Source organism: Zalophus californianus, chromosome 13 (assembly GCF_009762305.2).
Source record: "Zalophus californianus isolate mZalCal1 chromosome 13, mZalCal1.pri.v2, whole genome shotgun sequence".
NCBI lineage: Eukaryota > Metazoa > Chordata > Mammalia > Carnivora > Otariidae > Zalophus > Zalophus californianus.
Window position 1 is genome coordinate 84,901,057 of NC_045607.1, and position 13,435 is coordinate 84,914,491.

Genomic DNA, 13,435 nt, shown 5'->3' on the forward strand with positions numbered 1-13,435 from the left:
ATATTTACCAATCATATACCAGATAAAGGACTAGTATTACTTACCAGATAAAGACCGCCTACAACTCAACAATAGAAAGACACATAACCCAATGTAAAAATGGGCAAAAGATTTGAACTGACATTTCTCCACAGCAGATATACGGATAGCCAACAAGGATATGAAAAGATGCTCAACATCATTACTCATTAGGGAAATGTGAATTAAAACCACAAGGCGCCAATTCACACCCCCTATTATATATATAGAATATATATAATGAAAAAGATGACGATGACTGTGGACGAGGGTTTGGAGAAATTAGAACCCTCATAATGGGAAGGTAAAATAGTACGGCCACTTTGGAAAAGTGTGTCAGTTCCTTGAAAAGTTAATCACAGAGTTACCATATAGCCAAGAAATTCCAGTCCTAGATATATACCCAAGAGAAAGGAAAACATGTTTACATAGAAACGGGTACACGATCATTCATAGCAGCATAGGGCGGCTTAGAGCAAAAAAGTAGAAACAATCCAAAATGCCCATCAGAAGATGAATGGTTAGACAAGATGTGGTTTTATCCATACAAGAAAATATTATTCAGCTATAAAAAGGAGTACTGATACAGGCTTCAGCATGGATGCACTCTGCCAATATTAAGAAGCCAGACACCAAGGCTTTATATTGTATGTTTCTACTTATGTGAAGTGTTCAGTATAGGCAAATTCAGAGACAGAAGGCAGATTAGTGTTTGCCCAGGGCTCAATGGGGGGGGGGGGGGACTGAGGAGCGACTTCTGATTGGTGTGGGGTTTCCGGAATAATCGAAGTGTTCTGGAATTAGATAGTGGCCGTGGTTGCAGAACTGTGAATATATTCAAAAATCACCAAATGGTAAACTTTAAGAGTAAACTTTATGGTATGCGAATTGTATCTCAACAGAGAAATGACTAAAAATGAAGTAAAATTTCAAATAGAAATCCACCAAAAAAATTCAGAATCTGCCTTACTTTTGACTGACTAGGTATGACTACGTTTGAGGGCCTGGGGAATAAATGTTCACTGACTAAATGTAATGAAGGAAAAACGACGGACGGAGAGTACTGTGTGCATGCAGGAGCCCCCTGCCTGATTCTCCCTCTTACTCCTTAACCCCCCGGGGTGGGGGGGATAAAGATGCTTTTCATAGAATTGCGGACATTAGGCAGAGAGAGGGTAGAAATCTACTGAACCCATACACCCTTATTCTACCTATGAAGAAACTGAGGCCCAGAAGGAGGAAAGAGTTTGCTCACTGCCCCCCACCCCCGTCATGAGCTGCAAAGGGGCTGATGAGCTTTCCTTTCCCCACGTTATCTTTGAGCTGCCGCCTGCCTGTCCTTTTCACCGGCAGGGCCATCCATTTCAGGAATTAGCAGGTGTGCTTTGCCTGTACGCATAGAGAAGCGCTGATTGCACAGCCTCTTCGACCCAAAGGCCAGCATTTCGCTTTTTGAGGTTCGACGACTCTCCACTGTAATCTACTTGCAAAAATACCGTGACAAGTGTATGGCGCCGCTGGGTGCGTGCTCTGCTGGAGAGCTCGGGACGGGCGGGCGGGTGGGCGGGGGGGGGGGGGAGGGCCCCAGACCCCCAAAGAAAAGCAGTGACTGAAGAGCGGGCATTAATGGGTTTTTGTTTTGTCTTGGTAATACTTGGTTTTACAAAGTTGGCCTTCCTGTCCGGTTTATTCAAACCATTTTCATTGGAAAGAAGACTCAAGCCACAGTCTCTCAAGTCTCCACGGATCTACTCGCACCCAACTGCGACTGCTCTGAATCGAGTGTCTGACTTCCTAGTTGGCTCTCAGCTCCCGCGGGGGGCACTGCGGCTTCTCTGGAGTCCCCCCGCGCGGAGCACCTGCACGCCTCTGCACACGCTTCTGCACTCCCCTTTCCACCCAGGACTCTGTCCTGCCGCCGAGCCGGTCCCTGGTCGCCCCTGTGCGGGTCCCGCTCAGGCACCTGCAGGAAACGAGAGCCCTGCGCGCTCACCTGGGGCCAGAAAACCAAGCCACAGCCGCAATTTGTCAGCGGAGTGGTGGGAGGGGGCAGTAAAAAGGCGCTGGGGGTGGGTATTAACCGTGATCCCTCCCGGCCAGGGAGGAGAGGAGGGAACTGACTCAAGTTTCCCCGGGGGGTGGAATTTTTCGCTCCCTGGGGTAGAGAAGCAGGCACACGTGGGCGGCAGGAGCGCGTCGGGCGGAGGGCGCTGCTCGGCTTGGCGGCTCGCCGGGCAGGGGTGAGGCGGAGGTGCGCGAAGGTGCCTCATGGGCCTGGTGGAGTTGGAGCGGCGCGCAGGCGCACTGAGGCCAGCCCGCCGGCCGGGTCCCGGGGTACAAAGAAGCGCCGCGCAGAGCAGGGGTTCCTGGAGGTCTCCGGAGCCTCCTGGGGAATCCCTCCCGCCCCGCTTCGGGACGCCGCCACGGTCGTTTCCCGCGCGGTGACTGAGGCTTGCCAGCCTCCCCCGACCCGTTCGCCCCTGCAGTGGCTGCAGGCCCCGGAGAGCGGCAGTCCGTTTCGGGGTTTAATTCTGGCGCTTGCACGCGGGGGCCGGCTCCGCCCTCTCCGCTCCGCCCCCTCCCCCGAGGTCCGGGAGCCGCGGCCCGCCGGGCGCCGCAGGTTGGGGAGCGCGCCTGGAGGTGAGTGAGCCCGGGGACTGCGCCGCGCCCTGTATCCGGCGGGGTCGGCGCGGGGCGTTCGGACCCCGACCCCTGGCGCGGGCCGGCCAACTTGGCGCGCGCCCGGGGGCCGCACGGCGGCCGTGGCGGTGGCGGAGGGCAGCCCCGCGGGCTCGCGCTCGCCCTGCCTCCCCCGGCGGCCTCCGGGCGGGCCTAGGGACGGGGTCCGAGAGACCTTTGCTCGGGCCCCGCGGCCGCCCGGCTTTGGCGCGCACTGCGGCCGCGCGGCTCGGCCGGTCGCGGCAGCGGCAGAGTCCGGGCCGGGGCCGGGAGGGTGCGGGCACGCCGCGCTGGGGTACGCTCGAGCCCTGTACTAGCCCGGGACGGGGTGCCGGACCCTCCCCGAGGCGTCGACGGGTGAAGTTCTCGGCTCCGCTCGGCGGGGGGAGTGGCGGTCGACCTTTTTATCTCTGTGCCCCAGAGCGGCAGGTGGCCTCGGTCGCCCTCCGCCGACTCCGAGATGGCTCCGGCCAGGGTCGGAGGGGTCGAGAGGTGGGGGGAGGGCGGGGGAGCAGGGGCCTCCGGGACGCGACCCTGACCAGCGCGGCGTGGGCTTCTGGGCGGCCCGCGGCGTCAGGTCGTTGGAGGGTGCCAGCGCCCTTGAGCGGGCTTGGTCCCCGACGTCCCCTCTGCCGTGCCACTTCGGCAGAAACCCACGCACTCCTGCGCTCAAGGCAGCCACCGCCCCTTGCTCACTCTCCCCCCTGCACCTGGGTCCCCGGGGAACTTTTCGGAGGCAGCTTCTCGAGGTGGGTCCTGCGAGTCGGCGGGAGCGGCTCCGCACCGGGGTGATGGGTGAGGGCTTTGGCCGAGTTAGCGTTAAACACAATCTGTGGCGTCCCCCAGTGCTCGCTGTCTGCACCTCATCTCTGCGAGGTTCGTCTCGTCGTATTAATTAACGAAATACATCAGCAAGACAGCCCTAAGACTAGCAAGGAGGGGTAATCATCCACATGTGTAACTGTGCAGTTTCTTTTCCCACCTCTATTCCCTGCATCTCTGAGTTGGATGGAAATCGGAACCTGCTTCCTCTTTTTTAATTCGTGGGTTTAGTCACCTTGAATCTTAGGTGGTGCTTAGCTGTCCATCTGCTAATTGTTCTTTTGTCCAACTTTCTCTACTAAAAAGTGGGGGCACTCCCACGTTGTATTTATTTTAAAAATTGAGATACCATAAACATGCTACAAATTTACCCTTTTAAACTGTTCAGTTCCATGGTTTGTAGTATATTCACAAAGTTATACCGTTATCACTACGAATTCCAGAACATTTTCATCACCCCCAAGAGAAGCCCCATCCGAATTAGCAGTCATTCTTCATTTCACCCTTCCCCAGCCTCTCTTCTTCATTTTAAGGTGAGGTTTTCCCAAGGTAGAGATTGAATTAGAAACTGAGAGATTATTAACTTCGGACCTTTTTCAGTTAATGGGTTTGGGGGAAGGTGCTGCGGATGAGGCAGTGGAAGAAAATTTTACTAGGGGCTGTCCCGTGGTCAGATTTAGTGTCTAAGGATGCAGGAGAATTGGTTAGCGGTGGAATGATGGCCTCCTTCAAAGACACTCACAGGAGGGATGCATTTTATCCCCTGAGGGGCACAGGGGTGATTTGGGGTACTTTGTCAAGTTCACAAACTTTTCTAGCTGAGGTTCCACCTCAGCAAAGGTGAACTCTGTTTTGTGTGTGTTTCAGGGGGGAAGGATGATAGAGCAGAAAAAGAGCAATGTTTTAAAAATAGTTTTGTTTTAAATCATCCAAACTGGTCCCAAAGAAAGAAACCACAGGCAAATGGCTGTGAGAATCGATACAGTCAAGACCTAGATTCATTTTCTGAGTGTCAGCATTTGCTCACAAATAGTGCCGTGAGCTGACGTGCTCCCGCATCAACTCCCTAGTCCAGGGAGGAGGAGGAGGGTGGCCGGGGGTGTAACTGGAGGAAATTCAAGGAATTGGGGAGGAGGTAGGCGAAGGGCTGACAGGGGCCGTGCTTATGGGAGCGGAGGCCTGTAGGGTACGCAGGTTCAGAAGCAGCAAGGGGGATCTCAGGGAAAATTACAGACACATCACTCAGGCATTTGCTGGATTATTTGTGCATGTTTTAAAAATCTCATTTTAGCAGAGTTGAAACAGCCCAAATGACACAGCACTCTCCACACATCTCTTCTGTCCTGCATTCAAAGAAGCCAAGTTGGTTTCGAATGTAATGGGACATTTTATGTCTCTGTTGCATGGTTAGCTTGGCTTATGCCATCTGTTTTTTGTGTTGTTTTGTTTTTAGGTAATTGTTAAACTATATAATACACATACCAATCGTAAGTGTACAGTATGATGAATTTTCACAGTGAATGTGAACTTGTAACTTGCCCTGAGATCAAGACACAGAATGTTGCCAGACTGCTGAACACCCCTTCTGCTCTTTCCCCATTACTTTTTCTTCCCAGGGTAACCACTGTCCCAACCCATAGATCAGTTTTGCCTGTTTTCATGCTCTATGGGTATGGTATCCTCTAGTACATGTTTTTTGTTTGTTTGTCTTTCAATCTGGCTCCTTTCTCCCAAAATCACACTGATGAGATTTAGCCATGTTGCATGTGGCTCTAATTCAGTCATTATCTTTGCTGTCCAATATTCCATTTGTGTGACTGTGCCCCATATTATTTATCCATTCTGGGGTTGATGGGCGTTTGAATGGTTTCCACATTTTGTCCATGGCCAGTAGTGTGGCTGTGAACATTTTAGCGCATGTCTTGATACACCTGTGCACATTTGTTTAGGTTATATACTTAGGAGTAGAATTGAGAGTCCTAGACTGTTCAGTTTAGAAGATCCTGCCAAACAGATTCCAAAGTGGTTGTTTAGTTAATACTTCTACTAGCAGCATGTGAGAGTTCTGTTTTAACCTGTAAAAGCAGTAAATCTACGGAGTTTCACAAATGGACAAAAGGTGACCCATATTTGCCCCATTCCAGCAGATGGATTATTTCAGTTGTGTCCACTACTAGTGCTTTTCCATGTCTGCTCCTGTTTTTATGAAGTCATAAGAGTCAATTTGGTATTTTGTTTGTCTTCACAGTGTGTCTTAATACTGTTTTAATCTCCATGACTTTCTAATTCCTGCACACATCCACAATCCCATGGACAGGCTTCCATTTAATAATCCCCCCCCCCCCCCCGGTATTAGAAATGAGTGTTAATTTTTTTGGAGTTGTGTATATATTGCCAAAGAAACCATCTCTGTGCATATATTTTCCCCCCTTTTTTGGGATCATTTCATAAACTAGAGTCTTTGTTTTTTTATGGCTCTGGATCCATGTTGTTAAACTACCACCTGCAGAACCCAGCTGTCCTTGAATCTAGTACAGAATTGATTAAAGTAACCTTGAAGTTGCTAATATGTTACCTGCAAAAAGGCATCTAATGGGTTTAAAATCTGACTCTCAAAGAAACGGTGAAGTTGACCCTGATACCTGCTTTTTAAATAGTGTAAATGGGACTATTGTAATTTCACTTGCCAGTCACATATGATTTTTCTTTATCTTTTGCTTTTTGCCAAGGTACTAAGTTAGGAGTTTTAAGGAGTACAAGAGGAATCCTACCATTAAGTAGCTGGTTGTCCAGAAATTATGTATAAAAATTAAGAATACCAGCTAGGCAGATTCCTTACATGTGACAAAGTGTTTCGTTCGTTTACCAGATATTGAGTACTTCTGTGGGTTCTGAATCAAAAGAGGTCTTTCTTGCCTGAATGGTTAGGATCGGCTTCCTTGAAAAGTAAGACTTGAGCTGAGCTTTAAGGGATCCTTAGAAATTGGCGAGGAAGCAGATCTCGCTGAAGAAGATACCATTGAGTTATTTCCAGAAGAGAGATGAACAGCGCACAGGCTGTCCTGGACAGTGGAAATGATGCTGGTCTTCTTTTTATTCTTTCTCTGGCATACAGTGAAAATTGGTGAACTAATATAAAGGCAGAAAAATGATTAGAGCTTTTTGGATGAACACTTTTTTACTTTCAAGTCAGCATCCTGGGGTTCGATTGTGAACACTTGCCAAAGATTACCGTGCAGTGGACTGCTGCTTTGCCTAGTTATGCCTCTAAACTCACTCTTTCCCCTCAAATAAGACACAGCAAAAATTTCTCTAAGGTAAAGACTGTTCCATCAACTTGCGTGTAGAATAAACCAATATCAATTTACCTTTAGTAAATAATAATGACATTTCTATTTTATGCAAGGCTTGGTGGGGAAATTCAGAGACTTAAACCCTCACAGAGTTCACAGCAGGTGGGGAGATAGGAAGATACAGAACTGTAGTAGGAGGCAGAAGGATGGAAATACCTGCTATGGGTGGCTCATCCTGGAAATGGAAGGGGTGGGGAAATTCATGCTGCGAGGTTTGTGTGATATTTAGGGAGACTGGGCCTTGGAGAATGTATACGGGTGGGGATTATAGCAAAGGGCATTGCATTTTAGGGCCTGGCTTTTGAAGCAGCAAGGCAGTCTGGTAGGGCTCGACGTAGTAGTTTGGTCAGTCACATACTTGGAGACTTAGGTGAATGGCAGCGTGAGATTATGCTCTCTGTCCGGTGGCTTCTAGCTGCCGAGCCAGCCTAGTTATCTCTGCGAAAATGTTGTAGCTCTGGACCCAGACTGGCTGATTGGAATATAGGTTGTTCTGCTTGCTTGTGTGACCTTTGGCACGGTTACTGAACCTCTCTGTGATTCAGTTTCCCATTTATAAAAAGGGGATAACAAAAGCACCTCCCCTCATGGAGTTACCTGAGGATTAAGTGAGTTAAAATGATATCAGAGGGGCACTGGGGTGGCTCCAACTTTGGATTTCGGAGTGTTCAACTCTTGATTTCGGCTGAGGTGATGGTCTCGGGGTGCTGAGATCAAGGCCTGCATCAGGCTCCGTGCTCAGTGTGGAGTCTGCTTGGGATTCTCCCCTCCCTGTGCCCCTCCCCCTGTTCAGGCTCGCTCTCTCTCTTTCGAATAAATAAAGCTTTCAAAACCAAAACCAAAACCATAGAGAGCACTTAGAAGACTACCTGGTACACTCTAAATGCTAAGCATGTTCACTGTTTTTCTTTAATTTTTAATTGTTTAAATTTCTGAAATAGTATTTGTCCATAGAATAATGCAAACAACAAAAGAGCATTTAAAATGAAAACTAAAACCCGTTCCTCCCCTCGGATCCCTGCTCAGCTACAGTCTCTTATCGGATGTTACTGTTAACTCTTTCCATTTTCAGTTCTTTTGGTGGTTGTCATTGAGCAAATGACCTCAAACTTTAGTGGCTTCAACGCTTGTTTCATGGTATGATAGATTCTGTGGGTCAGGGATTCAGGCAGGACTTGGCTGCTTCTTGTGGTGATGAGGTCTCTGTGTAGCACCCACTTGGTGACCGGGCTGGTCTGCATGGTCCGAGAAGGCTTTGCTCTCATGCCCCATGTCTTGACAGGGATGACTGGGGGGCTGGGCTCAGTGTTGACTGCTGACGAGAGTACCTGCTGCACATGGCAACTTCAGCATGGTGGCCCCGGATAGTCAGACTACTCACATGGCCGCCAGCTTCCCTCATGTATTAATCAGGGTTCTCTAGAGAAACAACAAATAGTATGTATGTATTTTTATAGAAAAAGATGTATTTTAAGGAGTTGGCTCACATGATTTTATGGAGGCTGGTGAGTCCAAAATCTGCAGTGTGGGCCAGAGCCTGTGGTGCAGATGAAGACCAAAGGCAGTGTGGGCAGGAGAGCCAGCGGTGCAGATGAAGACCAAAGGCAGTCTGCTGGAGAATTCTCTCTTGTGTGGGGAAGCTGATCTTTTGGTCCTATCCAGACGGTCAACTGATTGCTCGAAGCCCACCCACATCATGGACTACAATCTGCTGTACCCAGAGTTCACTGATTAAAATGTTAATCTCGTCCCCAAATACTCTCCAGATGGACAAATACAATTAACTGCTAGAGTGCCTCAAGAGAACCAGTTAGAAGCTTCCTGGCCTTTTATGACCCAGCCTCGGAGGTTACATGACTTTCCTTTCACCAAACTCTGTTGAATGGGTCCATCACAAAGCCTGCTCAGATTCGAGGAGAGGGGACGTGGACCTGCCACTCAGTGGGAAGAGTGACGGCACATTTGCAGCCTTCTTCCTAAGCTGCCGTAGTGTACCCTTGATTTCAACAAATTTTGCAGCATCCATTCGTTCCCTGCTAAGGAAGAAAGGGAATTAACACTATCCCCGCCTCTCCTCTCTTCCTCTCCCCCTCTGCCCCCCAATTTGATTAGATATCCCATTATTTTTATCTTGTTCTTGCTATTTTTAGTTCTCTTTTTTCAGTAACCTTTATAATTTTAAATAAAGCCTTCCATATCTGACAAGGCCACGGAGAAATGAGATTTGTTGAGTGCGTGTGTGTGTGTTTGAGCAGTGGAAAAGAACAGAACTGTCTAGGAGGAGACCTAACAGAGAGGCTCTTATTAAAACACTCCAGTCACTAGATGTGTGAATTGTTTGTGAGCCTGTCCCCTGATGCGCACAGCAGGTGACCTAATCCAGCAGTTTTTATTTTCTCTTTGGCATTTAAACTCCGATACCTGTTTGCCTTTTTCTTCCTTGAGCTTTATGTTTCAAGTACGAATGCTTTCTCACTGATGAATCTTAAAACAGATACACTGTTGAGTTGTATATTTGTGTATGGATACATACACCAGAAGAACCTATCAGAACTAAGCATCCTCATGCTTTTTTCATTACAGAAGCAATCAGGTAATTGGAAACAGTTATATATTTCAGACAGTGTCAGGAACCCTGTAGCTCTGTTGGAAGGTTTTTTTTTTTTTTTTTTAATTAGTTAATGGAATTGAGCAGTGGGGTTTAGTTTAAGGCTCAGAAGACACACTAATCCTTTTTTTTTTTTTTAAATTATCCCCTGAGAAGCACACAAGAACCTCTATTCTTGTTGGTTTACATTGTTGTGTATTGCAGATAAAACTCCTTTTTATATAATTTTTGGCTTGATTAGAGGTAAGGATGTGAATGTGTTGATATCTGCGTTATATTTTTGGCTAAATTTATTCAGATTTCTGTTGGTAATTCTGACTTGTTCACGTGTTGGCCTTGGGGAAAATATGAAAAAAATAGAGCAAAGGTAGAAATCAAGCTGAATTCATCCTCCCTCTTTCTCTTTCTTTCTCCTTCTCTGTCTCTTCACCCCCTTTCCCCTTTCCTTCTCTCCCCCCCCTTTTTCTCAACAGAACTGCTCTTTCCTATAAAAGTAACTGCTTAAGAGTAGCCCTTTTTAAGGGCACCTGGGTGGCTCCGTCGGTTAAGCCTCCAGCTCCTGATTTCGGCTCAGGTCTTGATCTCAGGATCATGAGATCGGGTCCTCAGTGGGGAGTCTGCTTGAGATTCTCCCTGTCCCTCTGCCACTTTCCCCCCTCAAATAAATAAGTAAACCTTTTTAAAAAAGAGTAGCCCTTTTTAGGGGCAGTGATTGCCCCTCTTACGTGATGCTGTGAGTCCCTTTTCTGCCAAAGACTTGCTCATCTCCCTTCCCCCACACAGAGCCACGGACCCCAGCGGATCATCTTTGTGTCACACCCCTGGGGGTATCCACTTCATATCAGAGGTCACTTGTGTCAGTGTTTGAACTTTAATACATGGAATCGCAGTGTGTGTACCCTTTTGTGCCTGGCTTCTTTTCACTCTGTGTTGTATTCGGAAGATTGCCCCATGCTGTTTTATGTGGCTACGGGTAGTTCTGTTCATTGGTTTCTTGTGTTCCACGGTGTGACTATACCACCGTTGACCCCTCCTCCTGGAGACCTGCTTTGGGTTGTTTCCCATTTGGGACCAGCACGCACAGTGCTGGCCCGAACCAGTCTGCGCACGTGTTCTGATGGATGGATGTATACAGTTGTGTTGGATGCACATCTGGGAGCAGAGCTGGCGGCCGGCCTGTGCACAGTTCTGCTGTGGCAGAGATCGCCCCAGCGGTGGTATTCATGTCTGTGCCCGCAGCTCTGTGTGAGTTCGACTCGCCCTAATGCTTGTCATTCCCCTCTGTCTTATTTTAGCCAGCTGGATCAATACCTATTCTTGAATTCCCCAGACTGATGAAGATGAGCACCCCAAAAAAGGGCTCTTATAACATATGCTATAACACGTGTTATAGCGTAGCGCGATACAAAACATGAGACTAGTTTAAAGAATTCGTCCAGAGATTTTTATGTCCGCTTTTTAACTGGCCTAGCTTTTCTGTTTTTCCGTGCAATAAAATTCAGTTCTCATGGGATTTTCTTCTTTAATTTGGTAGGAGATGCCTGTCAAGAGATTGACACTTAATAAAAGGTAACAAAACTTTACGAATGAACTCTTTTCGGTATATCTGAAAGCTGAAATTTTGCTCGTGTCGTCTTGCCATTTGAACTTTGCTGATTTGTTAAGTCAGTCTACTGATTTTTGGCATTTACTGTGACATTTTTATAGGAGGATTTGTCTAAGTCATGCTCTGTAGGTGGCCAGGAATTAAATTTCCACAAGAAAGTGCAAAAGAAAATTTGAGCTCTTGGGGTGTAAGTTTTTAAAGGAGGAAGAGAAGGGTAGTAGCCACAGGGATACGTTGGCTATTATATAGATTCAGTGGCAGTGCTAAGTTTTTTGTCATTTTTTTAGAAAATGAAGTGAGTCGTTTTGATGAAACTTAATATGTGATTTGATGTGCTTGAGTTTGTTTTGATTTATTTCCTTTTGAAATTCATCCTGCAGCGTCTACTTTTTTTTTTTAAAGATTTTATTTATTAATTTGACAGAGACACCCCGAGAGAGGGAACCACAAGCAGGGGGCGTGTGAGAGGGAGAAGCAGGCTCCCAGCTTCTACTTTAAGGGGCCTGTTTTATCTTCTCAGTTGTTTCTTTTTGAGGATTGTATGCCTCTTTAGGAATGCGGCCCCGCTTTGTACTTAGTGCAAATGTTCTCTCCCCCTTTATATATCACTAGGGGTGTTGCTCATCAAGGGAGAGGCCCTATTTGTCTTCAGTACTTGTATTTGTGGGTACTGTTTGGCCTGTTGGAGGCAAGATGAAATCCTGGGTGGCGTAGCCTACATGGTCTTTAGAAATCCCAGGCTTCTGACCTTGAGAGCCAAGTAAGATTTCTCTGCCTCCAGAGACCCCACCCTTTGATCCCCTTCCAGAGTTACAGTTCAGGAGTGGGGGGAGAGTTTGTAGGATCTCTATCAAGGAGAGGAGTTTGGAAGAGAAATGATGGAAGCTTACTTCCTACAACTCAAAATTTCTTAGCCCAGGCAGGGTTTCAGTAACAATTAGGAGAAACAGTTTAAATAGTTTACAGCTATGGAAGTTTTTTGTATACTGTTAAAAAAAAAATTTTTTTTTTTTTTAAGTTGAGGGAATTCAAGACTAATCCTCTCATGAAGTCATGTGAACTTGTGCTCTGATATGTTTTGGTTGGGGGGAGGAAGGGAGTGCTTGTGGCTCTAGAGCGGGATCTGAGAATTGTTCATAATGCTAAGAAGAAGGGCCATGGTGTGGGAGGGTGGGGGGCACTGGCTTGAGGAACAGCAGCAGGGGCTATTTATGGAGTGGTGAAATAGAAGGGAGAGGACTGGGTTACGCTCTGTAGGCATTCAAAAATATTTGTTGAATGAATATGCATAATTATATTCATCACGTACTAAAGCTGCCAGATCTGCATGAAGGTCCCGATTCATCAGCTGTTGTAGTGGTTTAGGTGCTCACTGTGTGGGAACTTACTTATCCTTTAGGTCATAAGGAATTCCGTGCTTCCATCAGCTACAGCTGAAGCATTTTGGTTGTAAAGAGATTTGTCCTAACAAGATTTGGTGTACACACACACACACACACACACACACACACACACACACACACACACACACACACACACACACACACACACACACACACACACACACACACACACACACACACACACACACACACACACACACACACACACACACACACACACACACACACACACACACACACACACACACCCCCCCCCCCCCCCCGGCCAGGCATCTGAATCCTATTTTGTTCCCTACTGCTCCTCTCCACACACTCTTCCTGTGTGTGTGTGAGAGAGAGAGAGAGGAGAGAACTTGGGGACATGAGGGTACTATAAGTTACCCTCAATGGACTCTGTTTTGTCAGGAGAGATTTATTTATTTTTGTATTCAATTCCCATTTATTTTTGGCTCTTGGGGCCATGTGATCTCTTCAATATGAAAAAAAACCCAGCAAGTTCGACACAAAGTAGAGATCAGAAGTGCAGAGTAGGCCAGAACCAAAGTAGGGGAAGAGAAAGAGATGAGATGCTCGAAGATGGAGAACTCCCTGCCCCCCTCTCTTCTGAGGAATGACTCAAGTGTTTAGGTGGCAGCACACAGCTTTCCGTAGGTAATTTTTCCCTTTCTTTTCAGCAGAGTTTTATTTTTATTTTTTATCATTTTTTAAAAATTTCATTAATTTTTTTAGAGCAAGCAGGGGGAGCAGCGGAGGGGGAGGGAGAGAGAGAGAACCCCAGCCCAGCATGGAGCCCGTCGTGGGGCTCGATCCCACGACCCCAAGATCAGGACCTGAGCCAACACCAAGAGTCGAACACTCAACCCACTGAGTCACCCAGGTGCCCCCAGGAGAGTTTTAATCAATTTTTAGGTTAATAGAGAAAGAGAACTGTCTCTTTTTGTCTGTT

The 13,435-nt window shown here is 47.3% G+C and overlaps 1 protein-coding gene across 1 annotated transcript in view; it reads left to right on the forward strand.

The window, feature by feature from the left end:
• Nucleotides 1-2,309: 2,309 nt before the first annotated feature.
• KANK1 (KN motif and ankyrin repeat domains 1) overlaps nucleotides 2,310-13,435 on the forward strand; it is a 209,761-nt gene continuing 198,635 nt past the window's right edge. The window contains exon 1 of the mRNA XM_027615019.2: nucleotides 2,310-2,658. The gene's annotated coding sequence lies outside the window, so the exon portion shown is untranslated. The remainder of the gene's footprint in view (nucleotides 2,659-13,435) is intronic.